General features: G+C 53.5%; 36 non-coding genes across 36 annotated transcripts; 7 read left to right on the plus strand and 29 right to left on the minus strand.

Moving 5' to 3' along the window:
* Positions 1-254: 254 nt before the first annotated feature.
* Trnai-aau lies at positions 255-328 on the minus strand. The gene has a single exon. It is a non-coding gene; the product is annotated as a tRNA-Ile (tRNA).
* Positions 329-526: 198 nt separating this feature from the next.
* Positions 527-598, minus strand: Trnae-uuc. Its single transcript has one exon. It is a non-coding gene; the product is annotated as a tRNA-Glu (tRNA).
* Positions 599-903: 305 nt separating this feature from the next.
* Positions 904-976, minus strand: Trnam-cau. Its single transcript has one exon. It is a non-coding gene; the product is annotated as a tRNA-Met (tRNA).
* A 381-nt stretch (positions 977-1357) lies between these two features.
* Positions 1358-1428, minus strand: Trnag-gcc. Its single transcript has one exon. It is a non-coding gene; the product is annotated as a tRNA-Gly (tRNA).
* A 342-nt stretch (positions 1429-1770) lies between these two features.
* On the plus strand, positions 1771-1842 carry Trnag-ucc. Its single transcript has one exon. It is a non-coding gene; the product is annotated as a tRNA-Gly (tRNA).
* A 593-nt stretch (positions 1843-2435) lies between these two features.
* Positions 2436-2509, minus strand: Trnai-aau. The gene has a single exon. It is a non-coding gene; the product is annotated as a tRNA-Ile (tRNA).
* Positions 2510-2707: 198 nt separating this feature from the next.
* On the minus strand, positions 2708-2779 carry Trnae-uuc. Its single transcript has one exon. It is a non-coding gene; the product is annotated as a tRNA-Glu (tRNA).
* A 305-nt stretch (positions 2780-3084) lies between these two features.
* Positions 3085-3157, minus strand: Trnam-cau. The gene has a single exon. It is a non-coding gene; the product is annotated as a tRNA-Met (tRNA).
* Positions 3158-3538: 381 nt separating this feature from the next.
* Trnag-gcc lies at positions 3539-3609 on the minus strand. Its single transcript has one exon. It is a non-coding gene; the product is annotated as a tRNA-Gly (tRNA).
* A 342-nt stretch (positions 3610-3951) lies between these two features.
* On the plus strand, positions 3952-4023 carry Trnag-ucc. Its single transcript has one exon. It is a non-coding gene; the product is annotated as a tRNA-Gly (tRNA).
* A 593-nt stretch (positions 4024-4616) lies between these two features.
* On the minus strand, positions 4617-4690 carry Trnai-aau. Its single transcript has one exon. It is a non-coding gene; the product is annotated as a tRNA-Ile (tRNA).
* A 198-nt stretch (positions 4691-4888) lies between these two features.
* Positions 4889-4960, minus strand: Trnae-uuc. Its single transcript has one exon. It is a non-coding gene; the product is annotated as a tRNA-Glu (tRNA).
* A 305-nt stretch (positions 4961-5265) lies between these two features.
* Trnam-cau lies at positions 5266-5338 on the minus strand. The gene has a single exon. It is a non-coding gene; the product is annotated as a tRNA-Met (tRNA).
* Positions 5339-5719: 381 nt separating this feature from the next.
* Trnag-gcc lies at positions 5720-5790 on the minus strand. Its single transcript has one exon. It is a non-coding gene; the product is annotated as a tRNA-Gly (tRNA).
* Positions 5791-6132: 342 nt separating this feature from the next.
* Positions 6133-6204, plus strand: Trnag-ucc. Its single transcript has one exon. It is a non-coding gene; the product is annotated as a tRNA-Gly (tRNA).
* Positions 6205-6797: 593 nt separating this feature from the next.
* On the minus strand, positions 6798-6871 carry Trnai-aau. The gene has a single exon. It is a non-coding gene; the product is annotated as a tRNA-Ile (tRNA).
* Positions 6872-7069: 198 nt separating this feature from the next.
* On the minus strand, positions 7070-7141 carry Trnae-uuc. The gene has a single exon. It is a non-coding gene; the product is annotated as a tRNA-Glu (tRNA).
* A 305-nt stretch (positions 7142-7446) lies between these two features.
* Trnam-cau lies at positions 7447-7519 on the minus strand. Its single transcript has one exon. It is a non-coding gene; the product is annotated as a tRNA-Met (tRNA).
* A 381-nt stretch (positions 7520-7900) lies between these two features.
* On the minus strand, positions 7901-7971 carry Trnag-gcc. Its single transcript has one exon. It is a non-coding gene; the product is annotated as a tRNA-Gly (tRNA).
* Positions 7972-8313: 342 nt separating this feature from the next.
* On the plus strand, positions 8314-8385 carry Trnag-ucc. The gene has a single exon. It is a non-coding gene; the product is annotated as a tRNA-Gly (tRNA).
* Positions 8386-8978: 593 nt separating this feature from the next.
* Positions 8979-9052, minus strand: Trnai-aau. The gene has a single exon. It is a non-coding gene; the product is annotated as a tRNA-Ile (tRNA).
* Positions 9053-9250: 198 nt separating this feature from the next.
* On the minus strand, positions 9251-9322 carry Trnae-uuc. Its single transcript has one exon. It is a non-coding gene; the product is annotated as a tRNA-Glu (tRNA).
* Positions 9323-9627: 305 nt separating this feature from the next.
* Trnam-cau lies at positions 9628-9700 on the minus strand. The gene has a single exon. It is a non-coding gene; the product is annotated as a tRNA-Met (tRNA).
* A 381-nt stretch (positions 9701-10081) lies between these two features.
* Positions 10082-10152, minus strand: Trnag-gcc. The gene has a single exon. It is a non-coding gene; the product is annotated as a tRNA-Gly (tRNA).
* Positions 10153-10494: 342 nt separating this feature from the next.
* On the plus strand, positions 10495-10566 carry Trnag-ucc. The gene has a single exon. It is a non-coding gene; the product is annotated as a tRNA-Gly (tRNA).
* A 593-nt stretch (positions 10567-11159) lies between these two features.
* Positions 11160-11233, minus strand: Trnai-aau. The gene has a single exon. It is a non-coding gene; the product is annotated as a tRNA-Ile (tRNA).
* Positions 11234-11431: 198 nt separating this feature from the next.
* Trnae-uuc lies at positions 11432-11503 on the minus strand. The gene has a single exon. It is a non-coding gene; the product is annotated as a tRNA-Glu (tRNA).
* Positions 11504-11808: 305 nt separating this feature from the next.
* Trnam-cau lies at positions 11809-11881 on the minus strand. The gene has a single exon. It is a non-coding gene; the product is annotated as a tRNA-Met (tRNA).
* Positions 11882-12262: 381 nt separating this feature from the next.
* On the minus strand, positions 12263-12333 carry Trnag-gcc. Its single transcript has one exon. It is a non-coding gene; the product is annotated as a tRNA-Gly (tRNA).
* Positions 12334-12675: 342 nt separating this feature from the next.
* Positions 12676-12747, plus strand: Trnag-ucc. The gene has a single exon. It is a non-coding gene; the product is annotated as a tRNA-Gly (tRNA).
* A 593-nt stretch (positions 12748-13340) lies between these two features.
* Trnai-aau lies at positions 13341-13414 on the minus strand. The gene has a single exon. It is a non-coding gene; the product is annotated as a tRNA-Ile (tRNA).
* A 198-nt stretch (positions 13415-13612) lies between these two features.
* Trnae-uuc lies at positions 13613-13684 on the minus strand. Its single transcript has one exon. It is a non-coding gene; the product is annotated as a tRNA-Glu (tRNA).
* Positions 13685-13989: 305 nt separating this feature from the next.
* Trnam-cau lies at positions 13990-14062 on the minus strand. The gene has a single exon. It is a non-coding gene; the product is annotated as a tRNA-Met (tRNA).
* A 381-nt stretch (positions 14063-14443) lies between these two features.
* On the minus strand, positions 14444-14514 carry Trnag-gcc. The gene has a single exon. It is a non-coding gene; the product is annotated as a tRNA-Gly (tRNA).
* Positions 14515-14856: 342 nt separating this feature from the next.
* On the plus strand, positions 14857-14928 carry Trnag-ucc. Its single transcript has one exon. It is a non-coding gene; the product is annotated as a tRNA-Gly (tRNA).
* A 593-nt stretch (positions 14929-15521) lies between these two features.
* On the minus strand, positions 15522-15595 carry Trnai-aau. The gene has a single exon. It is a non-coding gene; the product is annotated as a tRNA-Ile (tRNA).
* Between the last annotated feature and the right edge of the window lie 2232 nt (positions 15596-17827).

Here is a 17827-nt window from a genome sequence, read left to right on the forward strand (position 1 = left end):
GCTCACCCGCCCAAGTACTGACAAGGGCCAAAGTTGTTACGCATCGGCAATCGGACATTTTCTTTCATTTTCTCTTTATCGGTTGAGAACCAGTGTATTCAAGATATTATGGCCATTGCCGAGTGAATGCTGTAGCGCTTCCCGACGAGTCGGGTTCGGATCCTCTGTCAACTTCCACGCAGGGTGATGATCTTCTGGTCATCACACTCGCCAGCTGAAATCGGCGCTGCCTTTTCGTAGTAGTAAAGGAGTAGTGGCCCGTGGGGGGATCGAACCCACGACCTTCGCGTTATTAGCACGACGCTCTAACCAACTGAGCTAACGGGCCTCGGCAGATGCAGTTGCTCAGCCCTACGCTGGAAACAGGTGGCATGAAGCCATACACCATTTCTATGGTCGTCGTGTGTCTGCTTCCCTAGTCTATATTCTGCTGACGGTCACGAAACAGTAGCTATATTGCGAGCAGGACGGGAAACGGCCGCTCGGACAGCTCAAACCTGTCACGATTCGTGTGGAAAAAATTCCGTTCCGGTACCGGGAATCGAACCCGGGCCTCCTGCGTGAAAGCCAGGTATCCTAGCCACTAGACCACACCGGATGCGGCCGTTTCGTTCGACCGTTCGTACGGTCGCTTGTCGCATTTCGTGTCGAGTGCCGCGTCGGCGCCCCTCTCTCTTTGCGAGCATCTTTGCACATAGTGACTGGCAAGGCGCGCACCTCAAACGTCGCAGAGCAATGCTTTTGGCTTCATGCTCTGCTGGGAGAAGAGGAAAAGGGAAGCTGTAAGTAGCAATAACAGGAAGTAAACATTTTCCCGCTGAAGCGTTGAAACGTTGTGGATAACAAACAAGAAATACGTTGGCGCCCTAGCAACAGCACCACCATCAGTCACAGAAAATTAAATGCCCCGGGTGAGGATCGAACTCACGACCTTAAGATTATGAGACTTACGCGCTGCCTACTGCGCTACCGAGGCACGGGTGCACCGCTTGTCCTGCAAACTCGGTAAATGCTGTACCCAATATTAGACGTAGAGACACTGTACTTCCTGGATAACGTGTTCTGTTGCTACACGTGCACTGCCGGCCCAGTTGATTGCGGTGCTGCTGCAGCTGTTGCAACGATAGGCAGCACTCCTTGTCGTTAAAGTTCAGAGCCTCGGAGGCACCCGGACCCGGCAACTTGTGAGGCCAGGCCGACGCTAGTCTGTAGAACATGATGCGAGCGTCCTAGTGGGGACCCGCGAGTGCTGCGTTCTCGGTCCTTCTCAAGGGAAATCCAGCTACACATTCTTGTGGATCGTGCATCTCAAGCGCTCAAGCCACGCGGCAGCATCATCGCGGGAAAAGCAAAATGATGCATCGGCCGGGAATCGAACCCGGGCCGCCCGCGTGGCAGGCGAGCATTCTACCACTGAACCACCGATGCTGGGGCCAGCGGTAACTTGACGCTGCTTCCCGAGCAGATGTCTCAAGGGAAAGTGGGACTGCCGTCAAGCGCCGTAGCATTCTGTGGGAAAGATGCTGCAGACGCTGAATCCTGCACTGCACTGCTTAAAAATGCCGCCAGAACGCGGTCCTCTGCGTACTCTTGCGTCGCCGGCGCCCAACTCTTGCCAAAGGATGCGAAATGTGCGCGGATACGCTGTCCGAATGCGTCTGGATGTGCTCCCCTAGCCTGCCTCGAAATGCGCCTGCCAGGTACGATCACCTTCCGCCGCTGCCGACTGGCGGGAAGCCGACACAGCGCGGACGCGCGGCGCTCGCTTGTGCGGTGGTGGTGTAATGGTCAGCATAGTTGCCTTCCAAGCAGTTGATCCGGGTTCGATTCCCGGCCACCGCAGCAGGCTTTTAATTTCGCGTATGAGTACTTTTGCCACGCGCTCTTAAATTATTGTTTTTTCGCCCTCTTACTCGCTGCATACCAGCCCTTAGTGTGTCTCGACTTGTCTCGACTTTGCTCAGCTGACGCGAGAGCTGACGCTCTCAAATCGGCCTTTATCAAAGCGACAAGCACGAGAAACGACTGAGAGAGCTAAGGAGAGGCGAGGCGATGGACACACAGCACGCCCCCTTCATTTCACGGTGGCGTCTCCCTGACCGAATCGGGCTGTAGCTCCGAAAACAAAGGAGAAACAAAAATAGGAAGTAAAAGTGCAAATAGTGCCCTGTGTTCCCATGCGCTCACCCGCCCAAGTACTGACAAGGGCCAAAGTTGTTACGCATCGGCAATCGGACATTTTCTTTCATTTTCTCTTTATCGGTTGAGAACCAGTGTATTCAAGATATTATGGCCATTGCCGAGTGAATGCTGTAGCGCTTCCCGACGAGTCGGGTTCGGATCCTCTGTCAACTTCCACGCAGGGTGATGATCTTCTGGTCATCACACTCGCCAGCTGAAATCGGCGCTGCCTTTTCGTAGTAGTAAAGGAGTAGTGGCCCGTGGGGGGATCGAACCCACGACCTTCGCGTTATTAGCACGACGCTCTAACCAACTGAGCTAACGGGCCTCGGCAGATGCAGTTGCTCAGCCCTACGCTGGAAACAGGTGGCATGAAGCCATACACCATTTCTATGGTCGTCGTGTGTCTGCTTCCCTAGTCTATATTCTGCTGACGGTCACGAAACAGTAGCTATATTGCGAGCAGGACGGGAAACGGCCGCTCGGACAGCTCAAACCTGTCACGATTCGTGTGGAAAAAATTCCGTTCCGGTACCGGGAATCGAACCCGGGCCTCCTGCGTGAAAGCCAGGTATCCTAGCCACTAGACCACACCGGATGCGGCCGTTTCGTTCGACCGTTCGTACGGTCGCTTGTCGCATTTCGTGTCGAGTGCCGCGTCGGCGCCCCTCTCTCTTTGCGAGCATCTTTGCACATAGTGACTGGCAAGGCGCGCACCTCAAACGTCGCAGAGCAATGCTTTTGGCTTCATGCTCTGCTGGGAGAAGAGGAAAAGGGAAGCTGTAAGTAGCAATAACAGGAAGTAAACATTTTCCCGCTGAAGCGTTGAAACGTTGTGGATAACAAACAAGAAATACGTTGGCGCCCTAGCAACAGCACCACCATCAGTCACAGAAAATTAAATGCCCCGGGTGAGGATCGAACTCACGACCTTAAGATTATGAGACTTACGCGCTGCCTACTGCGCTACCGAGGCACGGGTGCACCGCTTGTCCTGCAAACTCGGTAAATGCTGTACCCAATATTAGACGTAGAGACACTGTACTTCCTGGATAACGTGTTCTGTTGCTACACGTGCACTGCCGGCCCAGTTGATTGCGGTGCTGCTGCAGCTGTTGCAACGATAGGCAGCACTCCTTGTCGTTAAAGTTCAGAGCCTCGGAGGCACCCGGACCCGGCAACTTGTGAGGCCAGGCCGACGCTAGTCTGTAGAACATGATGCGAGCGTCCTAGTGGGGACCCGCGAGTGCTGCGTTCTCGGTCCTTCTCAAGGGAAATCCAGCTACACATTCTTGTGGATCGTGCATCTCAAGCGCTCAAGCCACGCGGCAGCATCATCGCGGGAAAAGCAAAATGATGCATCGGCCGGGAATCGAACCCGGGCCGCCCGCGTGGCAGGCGAGCATTCTACCACTGAACCACCGATGCTGGGGCCAGCGGTAACTTGACGCTGCTTCCCGAGCAGATGTCTCAAGGGAAAGTGGGACTGCCGTCAAGCGCCGTAGCATTCTGTGGGAAAGATGCTGCAGACGCTGAATCCTGCACTGCACTGCTTAAAAATGCCGCCAGAACGCGGTCCTCTGCGTACTCTTGCGTCGCCGGCGCCCAACTCTTGCCAAAGGATGCGAAATGTGCGCGGATACGCTGTCCGAATGCGTCTGGATGTGCTCCCCTAGCCTGCCTCGAAATGCGCCTGCCAGGTACGATCACCTTCCGCCGCTGCCGACTGGCGGGAAGCCGACACAGCGCGGACGCGCGGCGCTCGCTTGTGCGGTGGTGGTGTAATGGTCAGCATAGTTGCCTTCCAAGCAGTTGATCCGGGTTCGATTCCCGGCCACCGCAGCAGGCTTTTAATTTCGCGTATGAGTACTTTTGCCACGCGCTCTTAAATTATTGTTTTTTCGCCCTCTTACTCGCTGCATACCAGCCCTTAGTGTGTCTCGACTTGTCTCGACTTTGCTCAGCTGACGCGAGAGCTGACGCTCTCAAATCGGCCTTTATCAAAACGACAAGCACGAGAAACGACTGAGAGAGCTAAGGAGAGGCGAGGCGATGGACACACAGCACGCCCCCTTCATTTCACGGTGGCGTCTCCCTGACCGAATCGGGCTGTAGCTCCGAAAACAAAGGAGAAACAAAAATAGGAAGTAAAAGTGCAAATAGTGCCCTGTGTTCCCATGCGCTCACCCGCCCAAGTACTGACAAGGGCCAAAGTTGTTACGCATCGGCAATCGGACATTTTCTTTCATTCTCTCTTTATCGGTTGAGAACCAGTGTATTCAAGATATTATGGCCATTGCCGAGTGAATGCTGTAGCGCTTCCCGACGAGTCGGGTTCGGATCCTCTGTCAACTTCCACGCAGGGTGATGATCTTCTGGTCATCACACTCGCCAGCTGAAATCGGCGCTGCCTTTTCGTAGTAGTAAAGGAGTAGTGGCCCGTGGGGGGATCGAACCCACGACCTTCGCGTTATTAGCACGATGCTCTAACCAACTGAGCTAACGGGCCTCGGCAGATGCAGTTGCTCAGCCCTACGCTGGAAACAGGTGGCATGAAGCCATACACCATTTCTATGGTCGTCGTGTGTCTGCTTCCCTAGTCTATATTCTGCTGACGGTCACGAAACAGTAGCTATATTGCGAGCAGGACGGGAAACGGCCGCTCGGACAGCTCAAACCTGTCACGATTCGTGTGGAAAAAATTCCGTTCCGGTACCGGGAATCGAACCCGGGCCTCCTGCGTGAAAGCCAGGTATCCTAGCCACTAGACCACACCGGATGCGGCCGTTTCGTTCGACCGTTCGTACGGTCGCTTGTCGCATTTCGTGTCGAGTGCCGCGTCGGCGCCCCTCTCTCTTTGCGAGCATCTTTGCACATAGTGACTGGCAAGGCGCGCACCTCAAACGTCGCAGAGCAATGCTTTTGGCTTCATGCTCTGCTGGGAGAAGAGGAAAAGGGAAGCTGTAAGTAGCAATAACAGGAAGTAAACATTTTCCCGCTGAAGCGTTGAAACGTTGTGGATAACAAACAAGAAATACGTTGGCGCCCTAGCAACAGCACCACCATCAGTCACAGAAAATTAAATGCCCCGGGTGAGGATCGAACTCACGACCTTAAGATTATGAGACTTACGCGCTGCCTACTGCGCTACCGAGGCACGGGTGCACCGCTTGTCCTGCAAACTCGGTAAATGCTGTACCCAATATTAGACGTAGAGACACTGTACTTCCTGGATAACGTGTTCTGTTGCTACACGTGCACTGCCGGCCCAGTTGATTGCGGTGCTGCTGCAGCTGTTGCAACGATAGGCAGCACTCCTTGTCGTTAAAGTTCAGAGCCTCGGAGGCACCCGGACCCGGCAACTTGTGAGGCCAGGCCGACGCTAGTCTGTAGAACATGATGCGAGCGTCCTAGTGGGGACCCGCGAGTGCTGCGTTCTCGGTCCTTCTCAAGGGAAATCCAGCTACACATTCTTGTGGATCGTGCATCTCAAGCGCTCAAGCCACGCGGCAGCATCATCGCGGGAAAAGCAAAATGATGCATCGGCCGGGAATCGAACCCGGGCCGCCCGCGTGGCAGGCGAGCATTCTACCACTGAACCACCGATGCTGGGGCCAGCGGTAACTTGACGCTGCTTCCCGAGCAGATGTCTCAAGGGAAAGTGGGACTGCCGTCAAGCGCCGTAGCATTCTGTGGGAAAGATGCTGCAGACGCTGAATCCTGCACTGCACTGCTTAAAAATGCCGCCAGAACGCGGTCCTCTGCGTACTCTTGCGTCGCCGGCGCCCAACTCTTGCCAAAGGATGCGAAATGTGCGCGGATACGCTGTCCGAATGCGTCTGGATGTGCTCCCCTAGCCTGCCTCGAAATGCGCCTGCCAGGTACGATCACCTTCCGCCGCTGCCGACTGGCGGGAAGCCGACACAGCGCGGACGCGCGGCGCTCGCTTGTGCGGTGGTGGTGTAATGGTCAGCATAGTTGCCTTCCAAGCAGTTGATCCGGGTTCGATTCCCGGCCACCGCAGCAGGCTTTTAATTTCGCGTATGAGTACTTTTGCCACGCGCTCTTAAATTATTGTTTTTTCGCCCTCTTACTCGCTGCATACCAGCCCTTAGTGTGTCTCGACTTGTCTCGACTTTGCTCAGCTGACGCGAGAGCTGACGCTCTCAAATCGGCCTTTATCAAAACGACAAGCACGAGAAACGACTGAGAGAGCTAAGGAGAGGCGAGGCGATGGACACACAGCACGCCCCCTTCATTTCACGGTGGCGTCTCCCTGACCGAATCGGGCTGTAGCTCCGAAAACAAAGGAGAAACAAAAATAGGAAGTAAAAGTGCAAATAGTGCCCTGTGTTCCCATGCGCTCACCCGCCCAAGTACTGACAAGGGCCAAAGTTGTTACGCATCGGCAATCGGACATTTTCTTTCATTCTCTCTTTATCGGTTGAGAACCAGTGTATTCAAGATATTATGGCCATTGCCGAGTGAATGCTGTAGCGCTTCCCGACGAGTCGGGTTCGGATCCTCTGTCAACTTCCACGCAGGGTGATGATCTTCTGGTCATCACACTCGCCAGCTGAAATCGGCGCTGCCTTTTCGTAGTAGTAAAGGAGTAGTGGCCCGTGGGGGGATCGAACCCACGACCTTCGCGTTATTAGCACGACGCTCTAACCAACTGAGCTAACGGGCCTCGGCAGATGCAGTTGCTCAGCCCTACGCTGGAAACAGGTGGCATGAAGCCATACACCATTTCTATGGTCGTCGTGTGTCTGCTTCCCTAGTCTATATTCTGCTGACGGTCACGAAACAGTAGCTATATTGCGAGCAGGACGGGAAACGGCCGCTCGGACAGCTCAAACCTGTCACGATTCGTGTGGAAAAAATTCCGTTCCGGTACCGGGAATCGAACCCGGGCCTCCTGCGTGAAAGCCAGGTATCCTAGCCACTAGACCACACCGGATGCGGCCGTTTCGTTCGACCGTTCGTACGGTCGCTTGTCGCATTTCGTGTCGAGTGCCGCGTCGGCGCCCCTCTCTCTTTGCGAGCATCTTTGCACATAGTGACTGGCAAGGCGCGCACCTCAAACGTCGCAGAGCAATGCTTTTGGCTTCATGCTCTGCTGGGAGAAGAGGAAAAGGGAAGCTGTAAGTAGCAATAACAGGAAGTAAACATTTTCCCGCTGAAGCGTTGAAACGTTGTGGATAACAAACAAGAAATACGTTGGCGCCCTAGCAACAGCACCACCATCAGTCACAGAAAATTAAATGCCCCGGGTGAGGATCGAACTCACGACCTTAAGATTATGAGACTTACGCGCTGCCTACTGCGCTACCGAGGCACGGGTGCACCGCTTGTCCTGCAAACTCGGTAAATGCTGTACCCAATATTAGACGTAGAGACACTGTACTTCCTGGATAACGTGTTCTGTTGCTACACGTGCACTGCCGGCCCAGTTGATTGCGGTGCTGCTGCAGCTGTTGCAACGATAGGCAGCACTCCTTGTCGTTAAAGTTCAGAGCCTCGGAGGCACCCGGACCCGGCAACTTGTGAGGCCAGGCCGACGCTAGTCTGTAGAACATGATGCGAGCGTCCTAGTGGGGACCCGCGAGTGCTGCGTTCTCGGTCCTTCTCAAGGGAAATCCAGCTACACATTCTTGTGGATCGTGCATCTCAAGCGCTCAAGCCACGCGGCAGCATCATCGCGGGAAAAGCAAAATGATGCATCGGCCGGGAATCGAACCCGGGCCGCCCGCGTGGCAGGCGAGCATTCTACCACTGAACCACCGATGCTGGGGCCAGCGGTAACTTGACGCTGCTTCCCGAGCAGATGTCTCAAGGGAAAGTGGGACTGCCGTCAAGCGCCGTAGCATTCTGTGGGAAAGATGCTGCAGACGCTGAATCCTGCACTGCACTGCTTAAAAATGCCGCCAGAACGCGGTCCTCTGCGTACTCTTGCGTCGCCGGCGCCCAACTCTTGCCAAAGGATGCGAAATGTGCGCGGATACGCTGTCCGAATGCGTCTGGATGTGCTCCCCTAGCCTGCCTCGAAATGCGCCTGCCAGGTACGATCACCTTCCGCCGCTGCCGACTGGCGGGAAGCCGACACAGCGCGGACGCGCGGCGCTCGCTTGTGCGGTGGTGGTGTAATGGTCAGCATAGTTGCCTTCCAAGCAGTTGATCCGGGTTCGATTCCCGGCCACCGCAGCAGGCTTTTAATTTCGCGTATGAGTACTTTTGCCACGCGCTCTTAAATTATTGTTTTTTCGCCCTCTTACTCGCTGCATACCAGCCCTTAGTGTGTCTCGACTTGTCTCGACTTTGCTCAGCTGACGCGAGAGCTGACGCTCTCAAATCGGCCTTTATCAAAACGACAAGCACGAGAAACGACTGAGAGAGCTAAGGAGAGGCGAGGCGATGGACACACAGCACGCCCCCTTCATTTCACGGTGGCGTCTCCCTGACCGAATCGGGCTGTAGCTCCGAAAACAAAGGAGAAACAAAAATAGGAAGTAAAAGTGCAAATAGTGCCCTGTGTTCCCATGCGCTCACCCGCCCAAGTACTGACAAGGGCCAAAGTTGTTACGCATCGGCAATCGGACATTTTCTTTCATTCTCTCTTTATCGGTTGAGAACCAGTGTATTCAAGATATTATGGCCATTGCCGAGTGAATGCTGTAGCGCTTCCCGACGAGTCGGGTTCGGATCCTCTGTCAACTTCCACGCAGGGTGATGATCTTCTGGTCATCACACTCGCCAGCTGAAATCGGCGCTGCCTTTTCGTAGTAGTAAAGGAGTAGTGGCCCGTGGGGGGATCGAACCCACGACCTTCGCGTTATTAGCACGACGCTCTAACCAACTGAGCTAACGGGCCTCGGCAGATGCAGTTGCTCAGCCCTACGCTGGAAACAGGTGGCATGAAGCCATACACCATTTCTATGGTCGTCGTGTGTCTGCTTCCCTAGTCTATATTCTGCTGACGGTCACGAAACAGTAGCTATATTGCGAGCAGGACGGGAAACGGCCGCTCGGACAGCTCAAACCTGTCACGATTCGTGTGGAAAAAATTCCGTTCCGGTACCGGGAATCGAACCCGGGCCTCCTGCGTGAAAGCCAGGTATCCTAGCCACTAGACCACACCGGATGCGGCCGTTTCGTTCGACCGTTCGTACGGTCGCTTGTCGCATTTCGTGTCGAGTGCCGCGTCGGCGCCCCTCTCTCTTTGCGAGCATCTTTGCACATAGTGACTGGCAAGGCGCGCACCTCAAACGTCGCAGAGCAATGCTTTTGGCTTCATGCTCTGCTGGGAGAAGAGGAAAAGGGAAGCTGTAAGTAGCAATAACAGGAAGTAAACATTTTCCCGCTGAAGCGTTGAAACGTTGTGGATAACAAACAAGAAATACGTTGGCGCCCTAGCAACAGCACCACCATCAGTCACAGAAAATTAAATGCCCCGGGTGAGGATCGAACTCACGACCTTAAGATTATGAGACTTACGCGCTGCCTACTGCGCTACCGAGGCACGGGTGCACCGCTTGTCCTGCAAACTCGGTAAATGCTGTACCCAATATTAGACGTAGAGACACTGTACTTCCTGGATAACGTGTTCTGTTGCTACACGTGCACTGCCGGCCCAGTTGATTGCGGTGCTGCTGCAGCTGTTGCAACGATAGGCAGCACTCCTTGTCGTTAAAGTTCAGAGCCTCGGAGGCACCCGGACCCGGCAACTTGTGAGGCCAGGCCGACGCTAGTCTGTAGAACATGATGCGAGCGTCCTAGTGGGGACCCGCGAGTGCTGCGTTCTCGGTCCTTCTCAAGGGAAATCCAGCTACACATTCTTGTGGATCGTGCATCTCAAGCGCTCAAGCCACGCGGCAGCATCATCGCGGGAAAAGCAAAATGATGCATCGGCCGGGAATCGAACCCGGGCCGCCCGCGTGGCAGGCGAGCATTCTACCACTGAACCACCGATGCTGGGGCCAGCGGTAACTTGACGCTGCTTCCCGAGCAGATGTCTCAAGGGAAAGTGGGACTGCCGTCAAGCGCCGTAGCATTCTGTGGGAAAGATGCTGCAGACGCTGAATCCTGCACTGCACTGCTTAAAAATGCCGCCAGAACGCGGTCCTCTGCGTACTCTTGCGTCGCCGGCGCCCAACTCTTGCCAAAGGATGCGAAATGTGCGCGGATACGCTGTCCGAATGCGTCTGGATGTGCTCCCCTAGCCTGCCTCGAAATGCGCCTGCCAGGTACGATCACCTTCCGCCGCTGCCGACTGGCGGGAAGCCGACACAGCGCGGACGCGCGGCGCTCGCTTGTGCGGTGGTGGTGTAATGGTCAGCATAGTTGCCTTCCAAGCAGTTGATCCGGGTTCGATTCCCGGCCACCGCAGCAGGCTTTTAATTTCGCGTATGAGTACTTTTGCCACGCGCTCTTAAATTATTGTTTTTTCGCCCTCTTACTCGCTGCATACCAGCCCTTAGTGTGTCTCGACTTGTCTCGACTTTGCTCAGCTGACGCGAGAGCTGACGCTCTCAAATCGGCCTTTATCAAAACGACAAGCACGAGAAACGACTGAGAGAGCTAAGGAGAGGCGAGGCGATGGACACACAGCACGCCCCCTTCATTTCACGGTGGCGTCTCCCTGACCGAATCGGGCTGTAGCTCCGAAAACAAAGGAGAAACAAAAATAGGAAGTAAAAGTGCAAATAGTGCCCTGTGTTCCCATGCGCTCACCCGCCCAAGTACTGACAAGGGCCAAAGTTGTTACGCATCGGCAATCGGACATTTTCTTTCATTCTCTCTTTATCGGTTGAGAACCAGTGTATTCAAGATATTATGGCCATTGCCGAGTGAATGCTGTAGCGCTTCCCGACGAGTCGGGTTCGGATCCTCTGTCAACTTCCACGCAGGGTGATGATCTTCTGGTCATCACACTCGCCAGCTGAAATCGGCGCTGCCTTTTCGTAGTAGTAAAGGAGTAGTGGCCCGTGGGGGGATCGAACCCACGACCTTCGCGTTATTAGCACGACGCTCTAACCAACTGAGCTAACGGGCCTCGGCAGATGCAGTTGCTCAGCCCTACGCTGGAAACAGGTGGCATGAAGCCATACACCATTTCTATGGTCGTCGTGTGTCTGCTTCCCTAGTCTATATTCTGCTGACGGTCACGAAACAGTAGCTATATTGCGAGCAGGACGGGAAACGGCCGCTCGGACAGCTCAAACCTGTCACGATTCGTGTGGAAAAAATTCCGTTCCGGTACCGGGAATCGAACCCGGGCCTCCTGCGTGAAAGCCAGGTATCCTAGCCACTAGACCACACCGGATGCGGCCGTTTCGTTCGACCGTTCGTACGGTCGCTTGTCGCATTTCGTGTCGAGTGCCGCGTCGGCGCCCCTCTCTCTTTGCGAGCATCTTTGCACATAGTGACTGGCAAGGCGCGCACCTCAAACGTCGCAGAGCAATGCTTTTGGCTTCATGCTCTGCTGGGAGAAGAGGAAAAGGGAAGCTGTAAGTAGCAATAACAGGAAGTAAACATTTTCCCGCTGAAGCGTTGAAACGTTGTGGATAACAAACAAGAAATACGTTGGCGCCCTAGCAACAGCACCACCATCAGTCACAGAAAATTAAATGCCCCGGGTGAGGATCGAACTCACGACCTTAAGATTATGAGACTTACGCGCTGCCTACTGCGCTACCGAGGCACGGGTGCACCGCTTGTCCTGCAAACTCGGTAAATGCTGTACCCAATATTAGACGTAGAGACACTGTACTTCCTGGATAACGTGTTCTGTTGCTACACGTGCACTGCCGGCCCAGTTGATTGCGGTGCTGCTGCAGCTGTTGCAACGATAGGCAGCACTCCTTGTCGTTAAAGTTCAGAGCCTCGGAGGCACCCGGACCCGGCAACTTGTGAGGCCAGGCCGACGCTAGTCTGTAGAACATGATGCGAGCGTCCTAGTGGGGACCCGCGAGTGCTGCGTTCTCGGTCCTTCTCAAGGGAAATCCAGCTACACATTCTTGTGGATCGTGCATCTCAAGCGCTCAAGCCACGCGGCAGCATCATCGCGGGAAAAGCAAAATGATGCATCGGCCGGGAATCGAACCCGGGCCGCCCGCGTGGCAGGCGAGCATTCTACCACTGAACCACCGATGCTGGGGCCAGCGGTAACTTGACGCTGCTTCCCGAGCAGATGTCTCAAGGGAAAGTGGGACTGCCGTCAAGCGCCGTAGCATTCTGTGGGAAAGATGCTGCAGACGCTGAATCCTGCACTGCACTGCTTAAAAATGCCGCCAGAACGCGGTCCTCTGCGTACTCTTGCGTCGCCGGCGCCCAACTCTTGCCAAAGGATGCGAAATGTGCGCGGATACGCTGTCCGAATGCGTCTGGATGTGCTCCCCTAGCCTGCCTCGAAATGCGCCTGCCAGGTACGATCACCTTCCGCCGCTGCCGACTGGCGGGAAGCCGACACAGCGCGGACGCGCGGCGCTCGCTTGTGCGGTGGTGGTGTAATGGTCAGCATAGTTGCCTTCCAAGCAGTTGATCCGGGTTCGATTCCCGGCCACCGCAGCAGGCTTTTAATTTCGCGTATGAGTACTTTTGCCACGCGCTCTTAAATTATTGTTTTTTCGCCCTCTTACTCGCTGCATACCAGCCCTTAGTGTGTCTCGACTTGTCTCGACTTTGCTCAGCTGACGCGAGAGCTGACGCTCTCAAATCGGCCTTTATCAAAGCGACAAGCACGAGAAACGACTGAGAGAGCTAAGGAGAGGCGAGGCGATGGACACACAGCACGCCCCCTTCATTTCACGGTGGCGTCTCCCTGACCGAATCGGGCTGTAGCTCCGAAAACAAAGGAGAAACAAAAATAGGAAGTAAAAGTGCAAATAGTGCCCTGTGTTCCCATGCGCTCACCCGCCCAAGTACTGACAAGGGCCAAAGTTGTTACGCATCGGCAATCGGACATTTTCTTTCATTTTCTCTTTATCGGTTGAGAACCAGTGTATTCAAGATATTATGGCCATTGCCGAGTGAATGCTGTAGCGCTTCCCGACGAGTCGGGTTCGGATCCTCTGTCAACTTCCACGCAGGGTGATGATCTTCTGGTCATCACACTCGCCAGCTGAAATCGGCGCTGCCTTTTCGTAGTAGTAAAGGAGTAGTGGCCCGTGGGGGGATCGAACCCACGACCTTCGCGTTATTAGCACGACGCTCTAACCAACTGAGCTAACGGGCCTCGGCAGATGCAGTTGCTCAGCCCTACGCTGGAAACAGGTGGCATGAAGCCATACACCATTTCTATGGTCGTCGTGTGTCTGCTTCCCTAGTCTATATTCTGCTGACGGTCACGAAACAGTAGCTATATTGCGAGCAGGACGGGAAACGGCCGCTCGGACAGCTCAAACCTGTCACGATTCGTGTGGAAAAAATTCCGTTCCGGTACCGGGAATCGAACCCGGGCCTCCTGCGTGAAAGCCAGGTATCCTAGCCACTAGACCACACCGGATGCGGCCGTTTCGTTCGACCGTTCGTACGGTCGCTTGTCGCATTTCGTGTCGAGTGCCGCGTCGGCGCCCCTCTCTCTTTGCGAGCATCTTTGCACATAGTGACTGGCAAGGCGCGCACCTCAAACGTCGCAGAGCAATGCTTTTGGCTTCATGCTCTGCTGGGAGAAGAGGAAAAGGGAAGCTGTAAGTAGCAATAACAGGAAGTAAACATTTTCCCGCTGAAGCGTTGAAACGTTGTGGATAACAAACAAGAAATACGTTGGCGCCCTAGCAACAGCACCACCATCAGTCACAGAAAATTAAATGCCCCGGGTGAGGATCGAACTCACGACCTTAAGATTATGAGACTTACGCGCTGCCTACTGCGCTACCGAGGCACGGGTGCACCGCTTGTCCTGCAAACTCGGTAAATGCTGTACCCAATATTAGACGTAGAGACACTGTACTTCCTGGATAACGTGTTCTGTTGCTACACGTGCACTGCCGGCCCAGTTGATTGCGGTGCTGCTGCAGCTGTTGCAACGATAGGCAGCACTCCTTGTCGTTAAAGTTCAGAGCCTCGGAGGCACCCGGACCCGGCAACTTGTGAGGCCAGGCCGACGCTAGTCTGTAGAACATGATGCGAGCGTCCTAGTGGGGACCCGCGAGTGCTGCGTTCTCGGTCCTTCTCAAGGGAAATCCAGCTACACATTCTTGTGGATCGTGCATCTCAAGCGCTCAAGCCACGCGGCAGCATCATCGCGGGAAAAGCAAAATGATGCATCGGCCGGGAATCGAACCCGGGCCGCCCGCGTGGCAGGCGAGCATTCTACCACTGAACCACCGATGCTGGGGCCAGCGGTAACTTGACGCTGCTTCCCGAGCAGATGTCTCAAGGGAAAGTGGGACTGCCGTCAAGCGCCGTAGCATTCTGTGGGAAAGATGCTGCAGACGCTGAATCCTGCACTGCACTGCTTAAAAATGCCGCCAGAACGCGGTCCTCTGCGTACTCTTGCGTCGCCGGCGCCCAACTCTTGCCAAAGGATGCGAAATGTGCGCGGATACGCTGTCCGAATGCGTCTGGATGTGCTCCCCTAGCCTGCCTCGAAATGCGCCTGCCAGGTACGATCACCTTCCGCCGCTGCCGACTGGCGGGAAGCCGACACAGCGCGGACGCGCGGCGCTCGCTTGTGCGGTGGTGGTGTAATGGTCAGCATAGTTGCCTTCCAAGCAGTTGATCCGGGTTCGATTCCCGGCCACCGCAGCAGGCTTTTAATTTCGCGTATGAGTACTTTTGCCACGCGCTCTTAAATTATTGTTTTTTCGCCCTCTTACTCGCTGCATACCAGCCCTTAGTGTGTCTCGACTTGTCTCGACTTTGCTCAGCTGACGCGAGAGCTGACGCTCTCAAATCGGCCTTTATCAAAACGACAAGCACGAGAAACGACTGAGAGAGCTAAGGAGAGGCGAGGCGATGGACACACAGCACGCCCCCTTCATTTCACGGTGGCGTCTCCCTGACCGAATCGGGCTGTAGCTCCGAAAACAAAGGAGAAACAAAAATAGGAAGTAAAAGTGCAAATAGTGCCCTGTGTTCCCATGCGCTCACCCGCCCAAGTACTGACAAGGGCCAAAGTTGTTACGCATCGGCAATCGGACATTTTCTTTCATTCTCTCTTTATCGGTTGAGAACCAGTGTATTCAAGATATTATGGCCATTGCCGAGTGAATGCTGTAGCGCTTCCCGACGAGTCGGGTTCGGATCCTCTGTCAACTTCCACGCAGGGTGATGATCTTCTGGTCATCACACTCGCCAGCTGAAATCGGCGCTGCCTTTTCGTAGTAGTAAAGGAGTAGTGGCCCGTGGGGGGATCGAACCCACGACCTTCGCGTTATTAGCACGACGCTCTAACCAACTGAGCTAACGGGCCTCGGCAGATGCAGTTGCTCAGCCCTACGCTGGAAACAGGTGGCATGAAGCCATACACCATTTCTATGGTCGTCGTGTGTCTGCTTCCCTAGTCTATATTCTGCTGACGGTCACGAAACAGTAGCTATATTGCGAGCAGGACGGGAAACGGCCGCTCGGACAGCTCAAACCTGTCACGATTCGTGTGGAAAAAATTCCGTTCCGGTACCGGGAATCGAACCCGGGCCTCCTGGGTGAAAGCCAGGTATCCTAGCCACTTTTTTTTTTTTCCCCTTAACCACTTTTTTTTTTGTTTTTTTTTTGTTTTTTTTTTTTTTTTTTTTTTTTTTTTAGGGCCTCCCTTCTCCCCTTACAGCCCTCCTTGCGCTCTCCATGAATGCCGTCCTTGGCGAGCTTCATCAGCTATAGTCAAAAGAAATCAAAGTCTCCAGATTCACTGGCGTCGTACAACAGTACACAAAAAGAATACTGGTTCTTCCGGATTACAAGGAGTTCATTGCCTCGTCTTCTTTGTAATATAAGTGCAACGAAAAACAGAAATCTCTCTCAAAACAAGGGGAAAAAAAATGTCTCTTCCCGCAAAAAACAAATAATGAGGAATAAGAAAGAAAAGAAAACCTCAGGTTCTTCAAGCGCCATAGGTGAAACGATAACGAAAATAGTATTCAGTGTTCGCTTGTACTTGGGAACTTCACCGTGGAAATGTTAACAGTAATGGCGGATTGACTTTAGAATCACCCAATTCCCTGTTTCTCAAACAGTATTTTTAACATGTTTCCAAAATCCCTTTTAATGTGCGGGAACTGGGTACTTCGCCAATATGCCGTTTCCATATAAGCAGTAAAGGCAGTAATATTGTCTTCTCCGTGGTTAGTGATGACGTAATTGACAAAATGACCCAGCATCCACATAACAGTATTGTTTTTCGTTGTGGGGTAATACCGTGTATCAGGCCACAGGAGGATATCAGTTGTATAAAGACTTTCAGTGCTACGTGTGAGCAGCGCCAATCGTTTCCGCACCCAATGCCAGTTGAACTGATGCCCGCAGCAAGTAAACCTGTGCCTCAGAGTGTCAACGAATCCACATTTGAGGCAGTTGTCAGTAGCACTTAAGCCAATGCGGTTGAGTTTTTCGTTGGTTGGAACAAGATTGTGGACAACTTTATACCAGGCGGAAATCACATCGGAGGAATGAATTTTTAGAGTAATATTGGTCCACACTGCCGTCCAGACGATTCTTGGGTAGTGCATTTCAATTGTAGTTGGAGCTTCGTACTTCTGCCACTGAGCAAGTAAGAACACTGTCGTGAGACAAGGACTTGTGAAAACACTGTCACCTAAGTAACTAATTTCGAGGTAATAAACACCGACATGTTGCAATTGAAAGTTGAGTTTACCGATGTCAATTGGCGGTTTCATACATTTAGGGCGAACAATGCGAAACAGCTTCGATGTGATAGTATGGGGCATCGTGGTAATTATCGCAGTTGGTCGTTTTATATAGAGTGCTGTCGCCTTTCGACGGATATCATTGAGTTGCAGGCCCCCAGCTTGCACTGACTTAGACAGTGTGGTATAGGTTAACTTAAAAATATGACCGAGCCACACAAACCTGCTGGACAAACGCATGATCTTATGGGCTTGCATTTTGGGAAGAGGGAACACCTGAGCGACATAATAAGCTTTACAGAGTATGTAGGTATTCAAAATCCTGATCTTCTGGAGGATATTTGTCGATCGCCATGTGTTTTCCACTATAGCTCCCTGTATTCGATTGGCAGTAAGTTTCCAGTTTTTAGCTGCCATACGTAAGGGACACCTATCGATGATGATACCCAGAGCAACATGTTGTTCGACGATCTGCGCCCACGGTATAGCAAGAGATTCGAAGCCCCGTAAGCGTAGAACCTTACATTTACCCTCACTGAGTTTCGCCCCAGAAGCAGTGCTGTAAGTATCAATCTCAGCCCGCAATTGGGCCACTTCAGACTCATGACGTAGGATAACAGCAACATCATCGGCGTAAGCCCTCACAGTAAGATTGCTCCCTAAGACAGAAAGGCCACTTAATGTGAGACACAATCTCTTCAGAAATGGCTCGAGCGACAAAACAAAGAGCGACATCGACAACGGACTGCCTTGCGGTACACCGCGTCGTATGCTAACAGCTTGTGTCAGCTGACCGTTAACTGTGATCCTAGCAGTAATGCCGGTTATCATATTCCGAATGA

Source organism: Schistocerca piceifrons, chromosome 2, assembly GCF_021461385.2.
Source record: "Schistocerca piceifrons isolate TAMUIC-IGC-003096 chromosome 2, iqSchPice1.1, whole genome shotgun sequence".
NCBI classification, from domain to species: Eukaryota; Metazoa; Arthropoda; class Insecta; order Orthoptera; family Acrididae; genus Schistocerca; species Schistocerca piceifrons.